Genomic DNA, 24,144 nt, shown 5'->3' on the forward strand with positions numbered 1-24,144 from the left:
CATAGTTACAAATGAACACAATAGACACAATAGTGTTCCAGAAATATTTATTTGTAAAGTAACATAAAAGAATGTGGACGAAGCACAAAGAACACAAAATATATTGTACAGGTATTATTACTAAATTATCAAAATAATAAGGAACAACTCTCAGTGATCATTATTACTATTATTATGCATTCGTCTGGCTTTTAAAAGCCACTTTATTCATGCACTAACAGGGCACACTCTGTGAGTCTCCGTAATGATTCTTTTACATTTACATACTTCTATTAATATCAGAAATACGCAGTACATTGCCATTTGTAAGTAAAAATTGTTTAAATTCGTATACTATGCAAGTGTTCAAGATTATAAACCATTTTAACACATTTTTCTCAGCAAAGTACAATGTTTATTGTGAGGAAATGAGATATTTATGTTGAAGAATGTTTATTTATGTGCTACTTCTGTAATTTCACTAGAAAACAAACTGATACAATGACATGCTATATGAAAACAGTAATATATGTCTGGTGTTGGTGGGACTGCAATGTGTTCTTTGGCAAAGGAGGAGGGACACAGGCCTGTGGACTTTCTTTGATAGGTTTTTGAGGGTTGTAGGAATTTGAGGTCTTTTGGAGGAGACAATTGGGTAAGTTCATTTTCTGGTAAAAGTCGTATAGTTGATAGAATGGATGAAGGATAAGAAAGTTGTGCGGATGAAGGGTAATTCGATTGTGAGTCTGAATGTGCGCTTGTGATTGATCCATCCAAAGATGGAACTGCCGACCAGTTGAGACCTTTTCTCTCTTTTGTTTTAAAATCAGTCTCTGAAAAGTGACGACTGCATACTACTCTGTTAAACAGTATCGTAGCAGTATGTTCGGTATAGGTTACACCTATATTTCTGCCCAATGTACAGCCCTGTAAAATGTAGAAGTATTAATTAGAATTACCAGTAAATAGAATAGGCCTACTCTAGTATCATACAACCTTGGGTCTATTGTATATTCTGGGGCATTTAAGAACTACGAATTTTATGATACTGTTCGAAACTCTAAGCTCGTATATCATACAGATCGAGTCTCTTTCTAGTTCTATGATTATGTAACTAGCAAAATATGCAATTAGGTAGTTACTTTGTAGAATTTCTAGGCATTTTTGACAATGCCGGCTTTCTTTTCAACAACAATTTGTGAAACGGGAGTAGTCCAAGTTTGTACATGCAAATGCAAAAACTGTTGTGCATTCTCAGATACTTTCATTTCAAGTAGGGTTGTCTAGTGACAGTACTAAATAAGAACCTCTTCTTTTGATCCATTTTTATATTTAATATGGTATTTTTCCTGAAAAGCTACACCAAAAGAGACACAGTTTCCTCTTGTTTCACTGGATTCTGTGTGATTTATATAGTCATAAACATGTGATTTTAGTTTCCACGCACAAATAATTTCAAAATAAAAATCCTATGAGATCTCTTTATACTTATGTATTGTTGTAGCTCCTCCCGTATTTGTTACAATGTTACTAATTTATTACCAACATAACATGTGAGAGGCCAATCTTAATTAGGTTACTAGGGAAATTGTCTATTTCTCTAGTACTGCGTTCTTAAACTCTCTAGTGTTATACTTGTAAGAAGTGGAGAGACGGGCTATAACAATGCATCAGAATATATCGTACAGGTAAGCATTAAACGATTTTTATGCTAAAAGTATTTGTGGCTGCAAAATAAAACTACGTGTTTTACATTATACTGTATAAATCTCACAGAAACCTGTGAAGCAATAGAAGATTGCACTTTATTTGGTGTAGCTGATCTGGGCAACTACTACTGATATTTTTATTATTACAAAACATGTTTGGCTACTGCAATATTGCACAGCTAATCACGTGCTTAAATGTTAAGTTAGGTTTTAGCATATAAAAATGGACTCGCCTAAAAAAACATTGCTGTATTACTCTCTGTAGGTACAAATACAAGAGTAATTTAAAGGAATATAGATTAAGTAATCAATATTACTAACCTCAACATTTTTCGGGAAGTGGAAAAATGGTAAGTCCGAATCTCTTCTATTTGACCCCAGACAACCAGGCACAGAGCAAGTTTTTACTCAGGTTTTCTGGGACATGCTGGAATGACAGACAATACTAGTGATTTTTCTTACATCCCTAATAAGTAATTAAATAATAAATGTACATTATGTTAATCAATCAATTAAGTTAATTAAACATATTATGTGTTTAATTCTTGCATTGTTTGCTTGAAACGTATCAATCATGTCATCTCACAATAACTTCAATCACAATGTGTTAAAACTACATCACAATAATTATTCACTTATAGTTATAATTTCAGCAAATAAATCTCCATTTGTAAAATAATAAGTACTAAATATCACCTCCTCAGAATAGCATAGGTGAACACATGTAACACACGTTAACAAAAGACACGAATACATAAATAAACAACACAATAAGTGCTCATTATGTTTCATTTATAATCTCAGATCTCCAATGCAAAATAAGTACGTAAATATCATCTTACCTCAATAGAAGAAAACACGTGTAGCACAAAACTTCTGAGTAATATTACCCAAAACACGTTGAAATACGAATGAAAACACATACCGGTACGCAAAACATCGACACAGAATTCGATTTGTTGATTTGTTTGCCATCTATTGAGGAATTATTGAAGGAACGAGGACTTATTGCTTACCAATGTCGGTAGATGTCTCTCAGTTCACGTTGTAAATAACTCAAATCAAGTTGCACCCCCCTGGTACAATGGTAGGCCTATTAAGATGCTAGTGTCTAGTCTATGTAGTCTGTGCTCGTTGGTCCCCACACTGCCAGCTGCGCAGAAGATACGACTGGACCCAAATTGAAGCGATCGCTCGCCGCCATCTTGAGGCGGACGGAAAGCAATGCTGATAGAACGCAATCGTAAAACAAACTAAGATTTATTACAATACAACATAAAAACAACCAAACATGAGCCTAAGAGTAACAAGGATAAAGACAAATATAAATAGCAAAACGTAATTACCTGCATTCTTGTGGTATAACATCAAATAATCAAAGATATTAATCCTACAACTGTCAGTCTATAATCTTCATCGTCTTTGTGACTTGGGTGTATTTATATTTACATAATTCATCATATCCATAGGATGGGCTTCCTGAAATATATTTCAATAACCGAGCGAGAACATTAACTTAATCTTGTACATTGTGTGCATCCTGCGGTCGTGAAAAATAGCGGACGAAAAGTAATGCTGATAGAACGCAAACGCAAAAGACACTAAGATTTATTACTATACCATAAAAAACAACCAAATATAAGCTAAAAGAGTAGCAAGGATAAAAACAAATATAAACAGTGAAACGTAATCACCTGCATTCCTGTAGTAGTCTACAACAGCAAATAATTGAAGAAACTGGAACTGTCAGTAAGTAATCGTCATCTTTGTGAACAACAAATATTAAGCTGTTATGCTAAAACTGTCAATTAAAAATTCTTGTCTTCGTGATTAGGCCTATTCATATTTACACAATTCATCAAATCTCTACCGATGGAGTTCCTGAAATATTTAATTAATCGAGTTAGGACATTAACTTAATCTTGCACACTGTGTGCATTTTGCTTAGGCCTAATAATAAATGTTTAAATAAACAAGGAAATGCATCAACTGTTATTATTAAATCGAATATGTGCAAGAATGTCAAAATATTGTTACTAGGCCATATCTAGATAGTATGAAAATACTTAACCAGATTTATTTTGGACTCACCTATTGATTCATAAATAAAATTGATTTAGAGAGATGCTGTCGAACTATCTTTTTGTGCAAAGTAATACTGGTGGTGAATGGATGGTATAAATTTATCGCGTTTAACAGCAGATAACCATTTACTGAGAAGCTCAGGCTTTTGCAATGGAAACCTAAAAAGAAAGTTTGCGCATACTCCTATAAAACATTCTCTTCTATTAATACAATAAATATGTACTAATGTTCTCGTCATTTTACAATATCCTAATACAATATATGTAACTAACTTACTTGTGAAAAGAAATTTCCGAATCCTTCTTACGTCGATTCGTACAGTTGTATGCGGCACAACTATGCACCATGATTCCACTTACGGAATTTATATAGGAGTACGATGAAAATAAATGATAAAAGAACACTATTTGTACAGTTGTATGCAGCACAAGAGCACACGATGGTTTCACTTATAACAAAGAAATATGATTAAAATTCTGTATAAACACTATTTTTATAGGCCTCATATGTAGCACAGTAGTAGGCCTACACTGTAATTCCACGTATATCACAGGAGAATGATTCATTTAAACTATATAAACACTATATACACACACTATTGATTAAATTAATACGCACTTACTCCTAACACATTGAGTAATACTGAATAACCTTCTATGTTATTTCAAATTAGGCGGAATCGTGATGTAAACATATTGTAGTCACATGGCACTCACCCTCAAGATGGAGACGCGCGAAAGTGTTCAATTTTTGGTCGAGGAACAGCGCTCGTAGTGAGTCTAGGTTAAACTATAAAACGTCTTTGGTTGAAAGTGTTAATTATAAGAGAGTAAGTAATTAATAGTATACAAAAATGAATTCCATTAATAGTTTTCAATCACAACCATTTTCATCTAGGTCATTAGAGGCGAAAATATAAATAAAAAGGCTTGGTAGACGAACCTGCTATTAAGCTTTCGCAAATAATTTGTACGAAGGGTAAGACTTTTAACAGAATTTTTAATGCTAATATGTTCGAAAAACATGACTGGTTGTGCATCTGCAATGTCAAGAATGCTCTATTTTGTTTTCCGTGTGTGTTATTTGGTGGCGAAAAAATGTGGACTAAAACATGAATGATTGATGTGCATCTTCTAAATGAAAGGGTTAAGAATCACGAAGCATCGTCAACCCACATAAAAAATGTCCTTAGTTTAGCCTTCATGGGAATTGTAAATATTGCTGCTCAGGTAGACGGTGCCTATAAAAGAAATATTAAACTTGATAAATATCATCATTAATTGTATTAGATTCTGTGACTCCTTTGAATTAGCACTGAGAAGTCAGGATGAAACGGATTCGTCTTCTAATCTAGGCATATTTCGTGGTCTCATAAATTTCAGTGCTGAGCTAGACAACGCTCTAAAGACCCACCTAGAAAATTCAACAGTTTTCAAGGGGACGTCAAAAATCATTCAAAACGAGCTTTTGGCGTTTATGCTAGAAGTCAGTCATGAAGAGATTTCACGGCAGATAAAAACTGTGGATTTTCTAGCTGTTACTGCAGATGAAACAGGTGATGTCTCCAACAAATTTCAGATGGTGGTTATTTACAGACATATCCACAACAACAAACCTGTTGAAAGATTCTGGGACTTCATTGTTCCTACTGGTCAAGATGCATCATCTTTGGCTAAAAGCATAACACATGAGCTTGATCGTCATTTAGGAACTTGTCCTAAGAAACTGATCGCTCACACATATGATGGTGCTTCAGTCATGAGTGGCTCATTATGTGGTGCTCAAGCATGGTCTAGCAAACTTACACAGACGCAGCTTATGTTCATTATTATGCGCATCAGCTTAATCTGATCATGCAAAGTGCCGCATCAGCTAAAGAGTATAAAAGTACTGTCACCGACAATATGCAACCCACTATATTTCAAGTTACCAACCGCCCCTGATGCCAAAGCGCAATTTGTGATGTTTAAGTCTTAATATTGATGACAGAGAAGACAAAGAATATATTGAAAGAGCATGGAAAACATAAATACGTTTTTCTTATGTTGAACATTTTTGGAATCATTTAGCGCTATATCCATCCAGGATGGTTGTATCATTATTGGAAATTGCACTTCACTCCACACGAATGTGAATTTTCCTAGCTATTAATCATAATCTACGTGAACGCTAGTGAAAGATTGGAGACAAGTACCTCGTGGCAATGTACCAATGATAAATAGACTCAATTTAGGTACTAATTAATATGGCGATGAGGAGGCATTGATTGCGAACCCTGAACGTGACAAACAATTATTGTTACATAACCAGCCTAAATTTATAGTATGGTAATTTTATTAGAGAAAACTAAAGCGCTTGCCTTGAAAAAGGAAAAAATAAAGAAAATGTCCGTAACCATCAATTATTTTATTGTGGTTTATTTAACGACGCTCGCAACTGTAGAGTTTATATCAGCGTCGCCGGTGTGCCGGAATTTTGTCCTGCAGGAGTTCTTTTACATCCCAGTAAATCTACTGAAATGAGCCTGTCACATTTATACATATTTAAATGCCACCGACATGCGCCGGGATCGACCCCGCAAACTTGAGCATAGAAGGCCAGCACTGTACCGACTACGCTACCCAGGCATAAACAAAAATTTATTACAAAGATACAACAATTTTAACTATCTTGTGGATATTCATTGTATATGATTGTAAATTGCAGAAACCTCACGACCATTTGAGTAAATATTTCAGGAGACACAAAAAATTGTTTATCTTCAAAAGCGTTCGATATTTTGAAATTACCATTTTTTCATTAAAGCATAATAACAAGATGTAGTCTTTCACATAAATGAACTTGAATGTTTTTCTTTAGTGCTTTCTGGAAAACAATTGAATTTCTCTGACATGTGGGGTTTCTGCAATTCATGACTGGTAATAATTATTTTATTATTTTAATAGTATATTATGAAATAAGTTTATAATGTAATAATTGTATAACATTATAAACGTGTTTCATACGTTATTGTTTGTACGACAGCATTATAAAATCTATACTTATAATAAATCCCGACATTTTTCTGGTAATTTTCGCTTTTCTAAAAATAATTAGTGTTAACAGGTATAATTTATCATACTGAAACCGAAAATCGCTTTTTGAAAATTTTGTTTGTCTGTCTGTCTGTCTGTCTGTATGTTTGTTACCTTTTCAAGCGATAATGGCTGAACGGATTTCGTTGAAAATTGGAATATAAATTACGTTCGTTGTAACTTAGATTTTAGGCTGTATGACATTCAAAATACTTTATTTAAAAGGGGGGTTATAAGGGGGCTTGAATTAAATAAATCGAAATATCTCGCTTATTATTGAGTTTTTTGAAAAATGTTACATAACAAAAGTATCTTTAAAAATGATTTACGATAAGGTTTATTCCAGCCAAAATTTTCATAGGACTGATATTTAAGGATATACAAGAGTGTCAAAATAATAATACAATGCATTTTCACCTCCACCTCATGTTATAGCGTCGTTGTTCCGTAACTCCTATGTGCAAAATATACAATATTTCAATAGGAAGAAAAAACATAGGAGATCGTGAATTCTTACATTTTCGAAAGAAAGAAATATAATTACTTTTAGGAGATTATATTATTTTCTATACAACTATTTAAGTTATTTAATAGAGCAAAAATCTGACAAATCAATATGTCACATAGGAGTTATTGCAGGAACGATGTCGATGGCTATAATGAAATAAGAACAAATGATTCCACTCTTTAAGGTGGCCTTGACCAAGAGGACTTAATATATAGTCCTCTTGGCTTTGACGTTTATCATTATATACAGGGAATATTTGTGTGTTTGTATGAAGTAATCTCAGAGGCTAATTTGGACAATTCCTTCACTATTTGAAATTTTTAGTTTCTCTAGATGGATGGAATACTACATATGAGGACTGAGGTAAGGTGAAAATAGATCTTTACTCACAGAAAACTTGATATTCTGTCGAAATACTGTATAACTTGATTATTGCAACTTTATTTGGTCTACATAAAATACTCTAATTTTATAGACTTAAATTTCTTTTTGTTCACAGAACATAATACTTAAGAGTTTTGTCGTAAAGATGAGTATTTTTACTTGACCATACAGCCTATAATAAATAAGCATTTTACCATGGAGCTCACTGGAGCTGAGTTATTTTAAAAGTGTCACGAAATGGCGTTCCTGCGCTCATTATTTACCCATATTCGTTTCCTGTGTTCCTTAAAATAATATTTATGTAGGGTACCTCATTTTTTTATTTGCATAAGCAATGATATACAACCGAGCGAGCTGACTCAGACGGTAGCGTTTGAGACACGCATTCGGGAGGTCCCGGGTACAAACCACGTGGCCGACCAATCTGACTGGGGTTTTTCATGATTTCCCTTAGTCATAAAGGCAAATGCCGGATTGGAAAGATACACGCCATGATTCATCACCGCCTCGATTACCAATACCAAAAACATTAATCAAAGTCTATAATCAGTTACATGAACTCAAGCCATCTACAACACACAATAGAAAGAGGAACTCAACAAGAGTAAAAACGGCCTAATCATATACCCACACATTCTAAACACGCGACATGACCACAGATGTTAAGGCTTGAATAAAATAAACTTAACAAAAAAAAAACAGATGCACAGTAAGGTTAACATAAAAATTATCTTCGTACACAATCAACTCTATTAATTTGGAGTGATTTATTAAAGGATGCATTCAGAATAATTTAGAAAAATGTTAAACGAATTATCCTTGCACCAAAAACGGGTGTTCTCTGAGCCAGATGATCATACTTTAATTATTTGCATGTAATAACAATTAAGAAACATGTTAAAGGAATTATCATTGCACCAAATGAGTGGTCTCTGGATCAAAATGATCGCATTTTAATTATTTAAATACAATTTAAATTAAGTAACATATTAAACGCTTTATACTTCTATCAACCACGAATGTTCCCTGGACCAGATGTCCTATTTTAATTATGTAATTTCTTTTTATTTGTAACAAGTGCAGCGGAGCTCACGGGTACAGCTAGTAATTAATAAAGAAATAACATCAGATTTGTAATGATGGGAATTTTATTTCACAGTCTATGAAGAAAGAGGTAACTATGGCAACAAAGATGTTATAGCAAATCGTTACATAATGTTAACTTTATGAACAAGTCTTGACTGCCTCCGTGGTCTGTTGGTCAGCATGCTGGCTTCTAGATCAGGAGGTCCCGGCTCTTAGTGAATTTTTCTTGATCCTTGAAGAAGAGGAATTCCCTGTGTGTCTAGAGTCTGGAAATTTGTGAGTGTGCCGGGTTAATATTAATTAACCAATCATCACAAATATAAAAATACATCAGGGCGCTGTGCAATAACTGAACACACGTTTCAGCGTCACATTGTTCACTTCACTTCACTTCACTTCACTTCACTTCACTTCACTTCACTTCACTTCACTTCACTTCACTTCACAGTCGGTTTACCGACACTGTTGCCAACGTAGTAGAGCTGCTGTGTAAAGAAGTCTTTAGTATAAATTTCTTTGAGTCACGTAGCATATGCAATACTGAGAAATTGATTACTTAATATTTCATCCTAGTTCTAGTGATAAATCTAAATAAACATTTAGTTATAGAGTGGGAATGTTGATTAAGTAGATCATGTATGCTCCAAGGGCCTTCAATAGGTAGTATGTTATGTATTTCTGATAATAATTTTTTACTGCTGGCTTGGCGAAATGTGCATCCGAAAAAAATATGGTTCAAGGTCCCATTCTCTCCACATTCACATAAATTGTTAGCATGTCTTTTAATGTTGAAAAGATATTGCGGAGTTGCAAAAGTTCCCATAACCAGGCGGTAGTGCATGACAATTGCTTTTCGAGGCAATTTTGCATAGGTTGTTGTGAAGTTTTTAATGATTCGAATTTTATCCTCCTCCTTTTTATAACATCCTTCCATAGGATTAGATAAAAAATGGTGTCCCAAATCTTGTCGAGTAATCAGAAAATTGGTTGCGTCATTTGGGAATGATGTGGCTAGTTGTGCTAGTAGGTCGACTTTCTTATTGCCTCTAATGCCTTTGTGACCGAGTATCCAAAGGAACTGCAGACTCATTTGTGATTGTTTCATTTTATTAATAAGTGATTTTAGTAGGATAACATATATATATATATATATATATATATATATATATATATATATTGTTTGGTATCTGAGTAAGGTTTAAGTAAAGCTTGTAAAGAGCATTTGCTCTCCGTGCATATGATTAATTGCGAATATTTATGTTTTTCAATGTCCTTCAGAGCAGTATAGATAACCAGGACCTCCGCGTTGAAGATTAATGTGTTATTGTGCAGTCGGATGATCTTGAGGTAATAGTTACTGGAATTATAATAGGCTGCTCCAACAAGCTCCTGTTTCTTAGATCCATCGGTGAAGTATATGTGTTTGATTTCAGGATTTGGACAAAAAGTTTTGAGATATTCCTCCCATTCTTGGGGGATGCAATGGGTTGTTTGTGGTGTAAAAGATGTATCAACTATTGATTCGTCTATTTATTTCTGGTCTATAAGGTAACAAGAAAAGATAGGGGTTTTGTAGATGTTAGGTTGTAGTAAGAAAGATGAAAAATGTTTAAAAGCAGTATATTTTGAGTAAAGCCGTTTGCCGGTTGAGCCTGTGCTATTTCGGATAGGAGCTTGAGTTTGTGGAAAAGCGGGGTAGATGTGTGTGAAAACAGTCTGGTAATGAATTTAGTTGCCAAACGGAATTCTCGGTATTTTTTGTCAAAGAACGGAAAAGTTTGTTCCATCTGTGCATATGACGGGTCGCCATTGAAGTAGAAAATATTTTTGAAGGGATGGTAAAAAAGTTGTTTCCTCCAGTTAGTAAAATATGTAGGTATTACCATCATTTTGCAGTAGAGATCCATATTCCAACTTGCCATTATTAAGGGGTATATTAACTTCAATAATATGTTATGTTAAATGCCCCACGATTTGTTAGAAATACATTTTAATAGTCTTTGGATATTTTTCATTTTATGTATGACATGTTCCAGATGCTGTCGGCCCGAGAGACGATAGTCCAGAATTACCCCGAGAAATCTGGCTGTCTTTTGAGATGTAATATAAGCATTCTGTATGCGAATGTTACGTTTGAAGTGTGTGCAACCTTCTTTGAATATTAGAAATTTCGTTTTCGCAGTATTAATCATGAGTTCTTCCGTATGGAGATAGTTAATAATCTGATTGCACTGATCTTCGAATAGTCGCATTCCTTCTGATATGTGTTTATAATGATATGAGCGTCACATTGTTAACAAGTAATTCCATCTGTTAGCACAACCATAAAACATCTAATAGATGCTATAGAGTTACCAACAACGAAAAAAAAAAGTTATTGTCTCCTTAATAGAAGTCATGACGTTTTAGTTTTCATGGTAATATTTTTACGACACTAATGCGATATTGTGGCATATTATGCAACGATTTTCACTAACGATAAAAAAACTGTTTATAATGCTGATGTACTAAAAATATTTTTTTACACAATGTAACTAATTTGTAGTACTTACGCATTTTGTTGATATGCATCGTAAGTTGACATTCCCAAATGTAATCTAGTTGCTCATTAATATTCACATTTTTTCTTTTAACGATTTACAGAATGCAGGATATAGCAACTCATATCTCAGTTGAGATTTGTTCGGCAATAAATCGGCACATCCAGTCATCCAAGCGTATTGGAATTTTATATCATTGCACATGTCATCTATAACTTTTTTCAAAGTTATTAAAAAATAAATAACAAATCGAATTACTTATATATGTTTCAAGACATGGAAACACGAACAACAATACTTATTTACAAATATATTGCTATAACAACTATACGCGATTCATCTTTTAATCGTCGACCTGGTTGGCGAGTTGGTATAGCGCTGACCTTCTATGCCCAGGGTTACTGGTTCGATCCCGGGCCAGGTCGATGGCATTTAAGTGTGCTTAAATGCGACAGGCTTATGTCAGTAGATTTACTGGCATGTAAAAGAACTCCTGCGGGACAAAATTCCGGTACGTCCGGCGACGCTGATATAACCTCTGCAGTTGCGAGCGTCGTTAAATAAATCATAACATTACCATCTTTTAATCTCTATCATTATAGTATAACCCAATTTATATAAATACCCATAAATAGCCTACATATTATATTTTATATTCGTCTCTTCTTTTCAAACTTTTCCTCATTCCCGTCAAAGTCACTTACCCCATCTGTACCGCAATATGCTATATAGCTGAAGACGGTGAAGGTCAATTATTTTGTCTTATAAACTATTTTAATTGTATATTTAAGCAGAGAAATTAAAAAAAAAAAACAGAAATATACAACAATGGAAAATTATGTGACTGGTTATTTAATTTCTCAAATAGCTTTAAATCAATAAGAATAAAATGGAAAGCAAATTAAGACTTTCTTGCTTTCTAAAACATTCCACATATCTCGGACTTGTGATCCTGCAATTCACTCTAACTTATTACCACAGTAAAATTACACCGAGCACAGGGCGTGTGGAATATGAATATTACAACAATATAAAAAACTGAAATTGAGAAAAATGTGACTTGTGAGGTTTCTGCAATTCACCATTCATATGAACTTTACATTTCCAATGAAATTACTAAGTATATAAAAACTTTAGCCATTATAAACTCTGTTATGAAGTCATTATTAATTCAAAAGTGCGCACGAATAATAATTGATATAAAAAACTTCCCCAACTACACTTATCTTACGGAAGTGAAACATGGACAACTAGAACGCTAGACTCTTCAAGAATATGAAATTCATTTGGACAGCAGGAGTGAGAAAATGGGAACATACAGGGAATGGACAAATTCTGAAAGAAATTCAATTCAGTCAATTTTTTAATATGTCGACAATCCAAGAAAACTTGAGAAAGGCATGTTACAAGAATGAAGAGAGGACGCATCCCTAAAAATATTTAAAAATTCGTACAAATATTCGACATTAAATAGTATTCATCACGACGTGAATCTTGACGCATTGAAAATATTTTAAATCGCTCTCACAAATATGTAGAATAAAAAGGAGAAGAATTTTAACATCTTCTTGGATAATAATTAAGTGAACAAAACACTTCGTAACACTTTGTCACTGTGAATAGCCATGACGGACGTCTACCTTTGAACCGAATCCAAGTGCAAATGCTGCGTACTTCGGGCCTAGCCCAGTCTGAGAAACATTCTGAAAACGTGTCCGTACTTTTTTCTGTAAGAAGTTGAAGTCTATACAGAGCGAACCTAAGTCATGTTATTAATTTTAGGGGGTTATCTTTGAGAAAAGTTTAATAATATAATAGGCCTACAATTTTGAACAGATGGATTCTGTGAATAAATAATTGTACGAATTTTAGTTCAGTGTCTTAAATTTGCAGGAAGTTTATTCGAAAAAATGTAAATTTTCCTTAGAGCAATTTTAAATTGCAAAGAATCGTGACAACACTGTACAGGTACAGTTTCCCTGGAAAAGAATGAGACGATTGAATATTCCTAAATCTCAGATGTAAGACACTGCGCATGATCAGAGACCAGAGAACTGATACACAAGATAACGAATATTGAGTTATTTAGATTCAGGCTATTTGGTTTGTTACTAGCATCGTTCCAAAATTCCCTTCAAAAACTGCAAAACATATGATAATATTTATGTAAATAAAAGATAAATATTCACATAAATCGTGTAGTTAAATCGACAATGGACCTTCATGACTAGATCGACACTAAGCACAGAAAGGAAAGCTTTCGTGTCGTTGCAATAGCTCAGACGCTAAAACTTCTGCGTGTTATGTAGAAAAGAGCGAGTTCGATTCTTAGTCCATATCAACGATTTTTTTGTTTAAATAAAGTTGAAATAGCTAAGTAATGTTGAAATAGAGTTATCTACAAAGCTCTCAGATTAAGTGTTAATGATCATAGACAATACAAAATTACAAGTTATAATATTATAAACGTATATATATATATATATATATATATATATATATATATATATATATATATACACACAAATATACAATGTAAATGCATATATATTAAAAACTAACAATTAAAATGAAATTAAAAAATATTCCCAAGCCACACAGACAAACTTTTACAAAGGTTTAGAATCCTTAGGCTATGTCATTTGTTGAGTAATTATTACAATATTTTATTAGTAGCTTTCCAATATCTGTAATAAATGCACTGGCACAAAACAATTTTTGTTAAAAGTGTGGCTTTGGAATATTTCATTCTCACCCCTTCCGTTGATTTTAACTATTTTATCTACGTGTTTGCAATAGTGTTTAATTTAATGTGCATTCAATTTCATTCATGTTATGATTGAATGAAAAAGCACTTGAATGTTTAAGTTGTGAATAATATTTCTGTACTATATACTATAAGACTTTAAAAGAATTTGCAATAGATTTGGGATCCTCTACTTTATAATCACTGGTTTTAAGGTTTTAATGAACAAATATTTTCTTTCTTAGGATATCTACAAGTTTAACTTTAATAATATTCCGAATAGCTTTAATTGCATTATCTGAATTTTGTACTTTTATATTCAAATGTGTTCTATTTCCCGCTTTCGTAATTTGTGAGAAATTACACTGTACTCCTTGCAGTATTTAAGAACAGGAGGATCATTACATTGCAACTCATTACATATAGATTCTTCTTTTTAATACATGAGATTTTTAAGTCCCTGCGTTATCTACATGGTTTTACTTTAGAATTATTTCACAACATTGAGTGGAGAAGATCCACTGAAGGGATTCTGAAATTAAGTGAAAAATACAATACATTTACTTTTAATATCAGTAGTACCAATAGCATATACGTTTTTCCAAGATTAATTTTGTAGACATAAATGTAAATAATCATTAGATACAGTATTTATGACCCTTTTTAGTTTTTAAATTAATATTTTGAAATTGTTCAGTAACATTGGAAACAAGATTTGTTTATCATGTTCATACAAGCCATTGATTATAGGTTCTGTCGAATAGGAATCCAGTCTAATTCTGTGTACAAAACTGTTATGAATGGCTGTGCTACTTCAGCTTGTATGCTGGTTGGAAAATGATTCTACGACTAAGGTTTCCAGTTTCAAGAAGTGAATTTAATTTACCTTTACGGAAACGTTCTGAGAGATAATCTATGTTTATGTCACTACAGATCACAAATTCCATATGAGATTTCTAAAGTCTTTTCTTTACATATTCAATGTTGGCTATAAATATTAATAAATATTAAGAAATATGAATGATTGTACTTAGAAGTCTGATTTACATTATAAAAAGCAAGAAGTTACATTCCACGGCAAGATTCGAAATTTCGATGTTCGGACCTATTCAATGCTAATGTTAATAACCTACAATTTAGCTGTAGGAGTGTGGTGTCATAACTTGGGATTTGTTTACTTAATGCAATTCAATTTAATTTGGTTAGTTTCGCAACAATTGGACTTCCTGTTAGATCCTGTTGTTTAAATATTTAATTTAGGTTTGATTTATTAACTCTTACTGTGCAAGATGGCCCTTATTTCAATAATTCTATATCACGTTAAATAGTCATTGTCTACACTAAAGTATTATCATCGTCCCTCATTTGTCATCTTAATGGCGAACCGACGTGACATGAGACAGCGAGTTATAGCTCTAGTTGAGCCTTGATATGGGGCTAGATCTGCTGGCAGTTTGGTCGGTGTTCCTGGAAGTACAGCCGCGAGGTGGGTTCATCGTTTCCAAAATTCAGGGGAGGTCGAAAATCGCCCTATTCCTGGGCGTCAGCGGATTTCTTCATTGTAAGAGGATGCTCTCTTATTCGAGACAGTTTGACAGGACCCCTTTCGGACTGCTAACGAAATAGGAGCAGCATCTAACTTTCCCGGCTGTTCACAGACTGTGATCAGCAGGTTGAGGAACCGTGGTATTAGGAGCCGGAGGGCTGCGCAAATGGAAATATTGGGGAAAGCACAAGCTGTCGACCGTCTTGCCTTCGCTACCAATCGAGTGGATTTCGATTGGAGAAATGTAACTTTCTCTGACGAAACAACCATCTCGAGTGATTACGAAGGTCCTGTCCGTGTCTATCGCGAGGATGGTCTTCGACATGATCAGCGTTATGTGCACCGACGTGAAAGATCGGGGCGCTTTAGCATATCGTGTTGGGAGTGGATGTCTTACGATAGACCTGGCGTTATAGAACACATCGATGGCCGGTTTAATGCGGGAACTTACGAGCACATTCTTGAAAATATATTCCTTCCTCCCGCCCCTAGAACGTTTTCCCGAAGGAACATTGCTGTTCCAGCAGGTAACCATCCCGTGCAGGATAACCATTCAAAAATGGTTTCAAAGGATACCCGAGATCGAAATCATTAATTGGCCCCCGAAGTCACCTGATTTGAATGACATCGAAAATTTATTCGCGGAATTGAAAAAGAGAAAGATAGCCACCTATGCCCACAGACGCCCTCGAAACCGAGACGAATTTTGGGATCAAGTTGTTGACACCTGGGAAGATCTTGCCGGGGATTAGAACTTATTCCACAATCTCGTGACATCCATGCCGGGCCAACTTAAAGCTGTAATAGAAGCTGATGGCATGTGGACAAGATTTTAAGTTAACAGGTCTCTTTTTGTTTCTCATGATTTTTTTTTGAGGAAGAATACTTTTAACTTCCAAGTAAGATTTATTTTTTGACGAGGTATAGCCCACTTGTAAGACCCAGAAATTGAGGTTAAATTATTCATATTTTTCTACAAATCAGACAGACAAGGGACTCAGAAGAAATTAATTACACCTCAATAAAAAAAAGTTTTACTTGGGATCGAACACGAGACGTTTCGGTTAAGAAGTGGAACCGACACGTTACTAGAGGTAGCTCTGCGCAGACGACCTCTGAGTTAGATTATAAATTTATTTGTGCCCACTATGAAGTATTTGTGGCAGTCGTGGCGGTAAAAAACGGTGTTATTCTGTATGCACTTGGCTTTACGCTACCGTTCGTGAACTGCCTGATCCTATGTCCGTGTTATCTCTCTGTTGTAAATTCACCCATAGAAGGGACCTTTCATCTTATCTTCTCCGCCTTCTTCCCAGATATGCAGAACGCATACAGGTGGTTTCAGAAAAGAAAAGATTTTATTTCGCTATTCCAGTAGCTGAACGAAAATAAAATGTGGCATACATTTATCACTGACAATTTCTAAAGGTAAGGTATAAGTAAGAAGCAAGAAAATCTACCCCAGTAGACTCCTAAATTGCAGTAGGTTGCGGGTTGTTAAACTCTCACCTCACGAAATATTGTCATTGAATAGCATATGCATGTCAGTCCTACGTGCTGACCTTCTCATGAGAGGCTGAGTCGACACACAGCCATCGTTCGGTCGGAAAGATTATATATATATATTCTATCTGGAGCCGAACTCGCGACATTTTTGTTTCCAGCGCAACGACAGAGATGGAAAGTAGAAGTATAAAATTTTGCGAAGTTTCAAGAAATGATTCACCAAAATATTTACCTATTATTCTTCAAAGTTTATTTTATATTGATGACGTTCTGATTACTCACACTAAGACATTTTTCACGAATGATATAAAAGGAAATGTCGACAATAAAATTATTATTATTATTATTAAAAAGAAAAATAATAATTCTTTATCATGACGGATTATTCAAATGAGTTATATTTAGGCTGCCTAGTTTTATCAACAGGAGGTAAAACTCTACCTTGTGTTATACAGTTTTAATTCTAGATTCGACTAAAATTCTATTTCATCAACAGAAGTTAGTTTTAACACGAAGTTAAACTAGGAGTTAAATGAACACCTATTTTCAGTTTGGTTAATTATTTAACTAGTGCAAAAACAAAATGGCTGCTGTAAATCATGTCTTTGGCGCTAATTATTCTATTCTTATATAATCTGTTAAATGAACAATTTGTAAAGAGATATAGATTGTCGAAAGCCGTGGTCAGTAAGATTGTCAATGAAATTCATGAGACGTGAGAATAAATAATGGAGAGTAAAAGGCGTCTCTCTCTCTCTCTCTCTCTCTCTCTCTCTCTCTCTCTCTCTCCTATATTCCAGATATTATTAACATTAAGGTATTATGCTACATAAAATAATTGGAGACAATGTTGGAGTTTCAAAAGCTACTGTCAGTAGAATTGTCTCTAAGGTGTCTGTGTCTATAGTATAATTGAGACAAAGGTACATAAAGTTTCCTTCCTTTCAGTAACGTGCACGTGTTATTTATGACTTCCATCAAATGTAGCATTTTATTATCGTTTTAGTTGTTTCCTGGTTCTGACGGTAACGTGGTCAACTGTATTGAATTCTTCTGCGATTCCTTCCTACGCCTCATCCTATTTCTTTATTTTAATCCGTCTTCTTGTGGTCTAGGAATTCTTGTCACCGGAGACATCATTGTACTACTTCGCCAACTGTTAAATTTTCGTCACCGGGCTTGTGGTCAATGAATAAATTTTTGCCACCGGACTTATGGTCATCGATTACACTTTTGTCACTGGCCACAATAATGTTTGTTTTATTATTTTTTAAACGTAATAGAATTGTTAGGTTGTTTTTCAAAGTTAAGGAAAATGCTTTTCCAAGTGTTCACTTAGCCGGTTGTCTGTTCCATCAAGGCCAAACTTTTTGGATGAGTTTAAAAATGTCGAAGGACTGTCAGGACAATACTCTGAAGAAAATAATACTGAGCTGAAGGCGCAATTTCATTCGTATTTAGCCTGGCAGTTGTGCCCGAGTAAGCTGTCGTTGCTTTTGAAGATTTGGAAATCACTGCTATCTAAGAATTAATTCCAGTCTTTAACTATGTGGAAGACAACTATGTGAGACAGACAGATGCCAATGTTTCCCCCGACTGTGCAGTATGGAATTTTTATGTAAGAAATAGAGAGAATCTTGTTCGAACCATGCATGTGAGACATGGCATAGGCTCATGCACACTCTGCTGGGAAAGCTTCTTCCTTCCTTATATCCTGTCCTGCAGTTACTGCAGAGTGAGACAGAAAGGACACAGTGTGGCAATTTTGAAACACTAATCACATAACATTTTATACAGTATATCCCGGAAAGCCTTCTGGGCGCTAAAGTTTATACTCCTTGACAGGTCCATAAACCTCAGACTCAGACTAGAGGCTCTTAATTCCTGTGTATTCCCGGTGCTAACATACGGTTGCCAAACCTGGGCCCTCACAGAGAGGCAAAAGATGAACATCGAAATATGCCAAAGGAAAATGGAGAGGAAGATAGTAAGCGTTTCACTGAAAGACAAAGTCTCCAACACGGCACTGCAGAAAATTACAGCTTCTGACAACATCACACAAAAAGCCCTCATAACGATGTGGAAGTGGGGTGGTCATGTAGCAAGGCAGCAAGCAACAAGACAGATGGGCGCGGGAAATCATCATGTGGGACTTTTACATAGGAAGGAGAGCACAAGGCAGGCCAAGAAGAAGATGGGCAGATAGACTACATTCAAGCAGCAGCTGGGAATGAACTGGTCAACCATCGCCCGCAACAGGAACAAGTGGAGACAGACAGTGAACAATCTGATATAGAAATAAAATTTGACAAATTTTAGTGCATCTCACATTGTGAATGTGAATATTGTTCACGTGAAATAGCTCATTATGTGAACCACATCAACCGAGCTTCCCCTCCTGTAGGAGGCCCTAGCCCCTCTTGGGACACATTAATTAATTAATTAACTCATTCATTCATTCTCCTAAGGATTATTTACTTGTCAAAATAAATTATTATTTTGAAGAAAATGTGTACTGGTGAGCAAACAGTCGAAGTGACCAAAACACCGGGTGACAAAATTGCAGTGACTAGTTGGTCTAATGACGAGAGTTCCGGTGACGACAATTTTGCTTCCCATCTTCTTGTATTCTACGATGTCTTTATATTTAGTTTCTAATTCAATTAGCAAACACTTGTCTATTGAACTTCTAATCTGTCTATCTTCCTAACCTCTTCCATTCTCTTCTTCACTTTTATGAAAGGAGCTGTGGAAGAAAACAAAAAAAGAAAACGCAACAAGGCGTGTTCATAAAACAAATTCTCGATCACGGCCTTCTAGAGTAGTACTTTTCCTCTTTCCCTCAAGGGTTAAAGTGGTGTTAGCTAACTCTCTGCCGTAAAGGTTTGATGAAATGCATTAGTTGCAAGAAGGAGTTAAAATTTTTACTTCAAGTTAATGAAGTCAGAGTTAATATATATTTAATCCCTGTTTTGAAACCTGACATAAAACTCTGTGAACTCACATCTCATTAAAAATATAAATGTAGGCTACATGTTATGAAAATGCGGATCTTTTCGAAACTATTATAAATCGGTATGGCATAGTTGCGCCCCGCGGTCAATTGGAAGGCCTAGGCATGGCACAGATGCGCCCCGAAGAAATCAGGTAGCAGAATGGACATGGCATAGTTGCGCCCCGATGGGAATAATGCACATGAAAGTGATTGTCATAAAATAAATAAATTACTTAAAATATTATAAATATAAATATAATACATTTAAATCAGGTAGAATAATGGAAAGGACATAGTACACACTGAAGTGATTGTCATAAAATAAATAAATTACTTTAAAATATTATAGAGGTGGCTGCATTGAAATAGGATACCATAATGGATAAGGCATAGTTCACACGGAAGTCATCATCATCATCAGCATCATGGATTAAGCCTTATAAGGCTCGTTCCGGTCTCATTTTTTTAACACTGTTGAGCCCATCTTGTTTTCGGTCTACCAACATTTCTTCTACCTATTGGGTTATAGTTCATCATCAGTTTTGGTATGCGGTCTACTTCCATTCTTTGTATATGTTGTTTCCAATCGTTTCTATATTGTTTTATTCTGTCTATTAATTTTAAAATGCTTAGTTCCCTCCTTATATCATCACTTATTTTCCTATCCAATAAGGTGTAACCTGCTACAGATCTTAGAAATTTCATCTCTGCTGCTTCTATTCTTCTTTCTTCTTTTTTAGTCAGGATCCAAAATTCAGACCCATAAAGCAACATTGGCACTGTCATTACCTTATAAAATTTAATTTTTGTTTCTTTCCTAGTACTTTTTAGGGATCTATTAATGACACCGCATACATAGCTGAATTTATTAATCTTGTTTTGAATATCTTCATTCTTCATATAAGAAATGTTGCACCCAAGATAATTGAAACAATTTATCTGTTCAATAATTTTTCCTTCCAAGACAATTTTGGCTCTTAATGTATCTGGTCCTCTAAATGCTAAAACATTTCTTTTATTAATTGAAATGTTTAAGCTAAAACTTTTACTTATATTATTTAATTGGAATAGAGCCCTCTGTGCCCCATTTTCAGAACTGGATATTAAAACTTGGTCGTCCGCAAAGAGCAATGTATCTACGAATATATTTTTTTTTAAATTTTAAAATGTTCATTTAAATCCATCTGCCAATCCATTACGATTTTGTCAATATAAATATTAAAAAGTGACGGTGAAAGTGGACACCCTTGTCTTACTCCTTTATTTATTATTGCTGCTATATTCTTTCTTTCCATTGATGTTCCAATTACAATTTTATTTTGAACGTATAAACTTTTAATTGCTGATATTAAATGTTATGGAATACCTTTCTCTTTCATTATGATCCATAGTTTGTTTCTGCAAACATTGTCAAATGCTTTTTCATAATCCACAAAAATCATGTATGTTGGTAGATTATGTTCTCTGTGTTTCTCTATTATTTGATTTATGGAGAATATACAATCGGCACAAGATCTACCTTTCCTAAATCCATTTTGACTTTCTGAAAGCATGTTTTCTATTATGATATTAAGTCGAGCTTTTAATATTGACGCATATATTTTATAGCATGTATTCAAAATGCTTATTCCTCTATAATTAGAGCAATTTTTCTTATCTCCTTTCTTATATATTGGACATATTTTCCCTACTCTCCATTCTTCTGGTATGTGTCCGTATTTCCAACATATGTTCATCAAATCTAATACTCTGTATTTCAGTGGTAATGAAGCATATTTTATTAATTCACTATTGATATTGTCTGTTCCTGGGGATTTTTTATTTTTAAAATTGTTAAGGGCTAATAATAATTCATCAAAAGTAATAGGATCTACGTTTTCATCTATTTGTGTTAAAATTTCTTCTTCTGTTTCTTCCTTTTCTGTCCAAAGATCCTGATAATATTGTAGCCATGTTTCTTCTGGTATCAGATTTAGTTGTAGATTATCTCTTTCTTTCTTACATAGATGTGTTAAAATTTTATAAGCTTTATCCTGTCTGCCATGAATATCATATTCTATATCATTTATATATTTATCCCAGGAGTTTCTTTTTATTTTCCTAACTTCTCTACGGACAATTGCACATTTATGTTTATAGTCAATTAAGTTGTTGTTGGTTTTTTGATTAAGATATTTTATGTATGCATCTTTCTTCATTTTGGTCAGGTTTGCCATATCCTCATTCCATATTTTTAGTCCTCTTCGTTTGTAATTTTTCTTCCTTGTTCCTAGCGCTTCTGTTGCTGCTCGTATTATTATTTCTTTTATTTCTGTCCATTCCTGATTTATATTATTGTTTATGGGCGACTTTGTTAAATATAAATTTAGTCGATTTTGATATAACTTTCTAATTGATTCTTCTTGTAATAAATAAATTTTAAACATTTCCGGAATCTCTTTGTATGTTTTGGTACTACTTATATTTCTTTTCCATGTAGATGGAATAGCTAATTTTGAAATTAGTAAGTAATGGTCTGAGTTTATGTCACAGCCTCTAAAAACTCTTGTGTCTAGAACTAATTTTGAGCATTTTGTATTTACTAGGGTATAATCTATTATACTCCTGTAGCCTCTTGCACTCCAAGTGTATTTGTGTACATCTTTGTGGGGGAAAAATGAATTTGTTATTTTTAAGCTATTAAAATTTGCAAAATTGATTAAAAGTTTTCCATTGTTATTTAATGTTCTTTCTCCGTGTTTACCCATTACGTTCTGTATGGGTTTATTTCCAATTCGTTCATTTAGGTCTCCCGCTATTACTAAATAATCGTTGGGATTTATGTTGTTAACTACTGTCTGGAGATCTTCATAGAATTCTGCAGCTTCTTCTGGCCTACCTTCTTCTGGACTATATACCCCTACTATTGTGATGTATCCTCGTACTACTTTTAGACGTAGTTTTATAATTCTTTCATTTATAAATTCATAGTTATCAATTCTATTTCCCCAGTTTCTCTTAATCAATATTGCTATTCCCGCTGAAGCTCTTTTTTCTTGTGGTACTCCATGATAAATTATAAAATATCTTTCTAACTCGTAAGAACCTTTAAGTTTCTTTTTTGTTTCTGGTATAACAGCAATATCTACCTTCATATTCTCAAGTTCTTTCTCCAGTTCTGTTTCTTTGTTTGTGAGTCCTCTAGGGTTCCAAGTTCCAATCTTTATTACTTCCGATCTTCCTATTGCGTTATCCCTTTTCCTAGCCGTAGTCGTCAACAAATGAGCAGCCGTGTTATCCTTTCTGAGACATTTAGTAGTGAAGATGTCCCCTGGGTATGTTCCTAGCATCCCGCAGGGTAAGATGATAGATGGGGCTGCCATCTTTAGGATAATCATCGTATCCTCCAATTGTATTATCCCCAAGTGGAGGGTTGCCTCTTCCGCTCTAATAGGACCGTTGATGACTTTCTCCCTGTATCCCCGGAGATGGGTCTTCACTTTATTCTCTGAAGAATAGGTGCCTCTTCCGCATACAAGTATCCGTTGAGGTCTTCACACTTAACCCTGTGCTGGGGACGTTTCCATCGGTGGCAGTCGCCCAATATGGGTCAGTCACTGCTCGATGTGAGTTACCTTCGCTGTGAGTTACCTGCATTGAAATAGGGTACCATAATGGATAAGGCATAGTTCACACGGAAGTGTTTGTCATAAAATAAATAAATTACTTAAACATATTATAGTGGTAGCTGCATTGAAATCAGGTAGCATAATGGAGAGGGCATAGTACACATGGAAGTGACTGTCATAAAATAAATAAATTACTCAGAATATTATTGTGATACCTGCATTGAAATCGGGTACCATAATGAAGAGGGCATAGTACACACGGAAGTGACTGTCATAAAATAAATAAATTACTCAAAAATATTATAGAGGTAACTGCATTGAAATCGGGTACCATATTGGAGAGGGCATAGTACATACGGAAGTGATTGTCATACAATA

At 34.4% G+C, this 24,144-nt stretch overlaps 1 protein-coding gene across 1 annotated transcript in view; it reads left to right on the plus strand.

Moving 5' to 3' along the window:
• LOC138702778 (carbonic anhydrase-related protein 10-like) overlaps positions 1–24,144 on the plus strand; it is a 1,183,548-nt gene that overhangs the window by 1,153,683 nt on the left and 5,721 nt on the right. The window lies entirely within an intron of this gene.

This window comes from Periplaneta americana, chromosome 7 (assembly GCF_040183065.1).
Source record: "Periplaneta americana isolate PAMFEO1 chromosome 7, P.americana_PAMFEO1_priV1, whole genome shotgun sequence".
NCBI lineage: Eukaryota > Metazoa > Arthropoda > Insecta > Blattodea > Blattidae > Periplaneta > Periplaneta americana.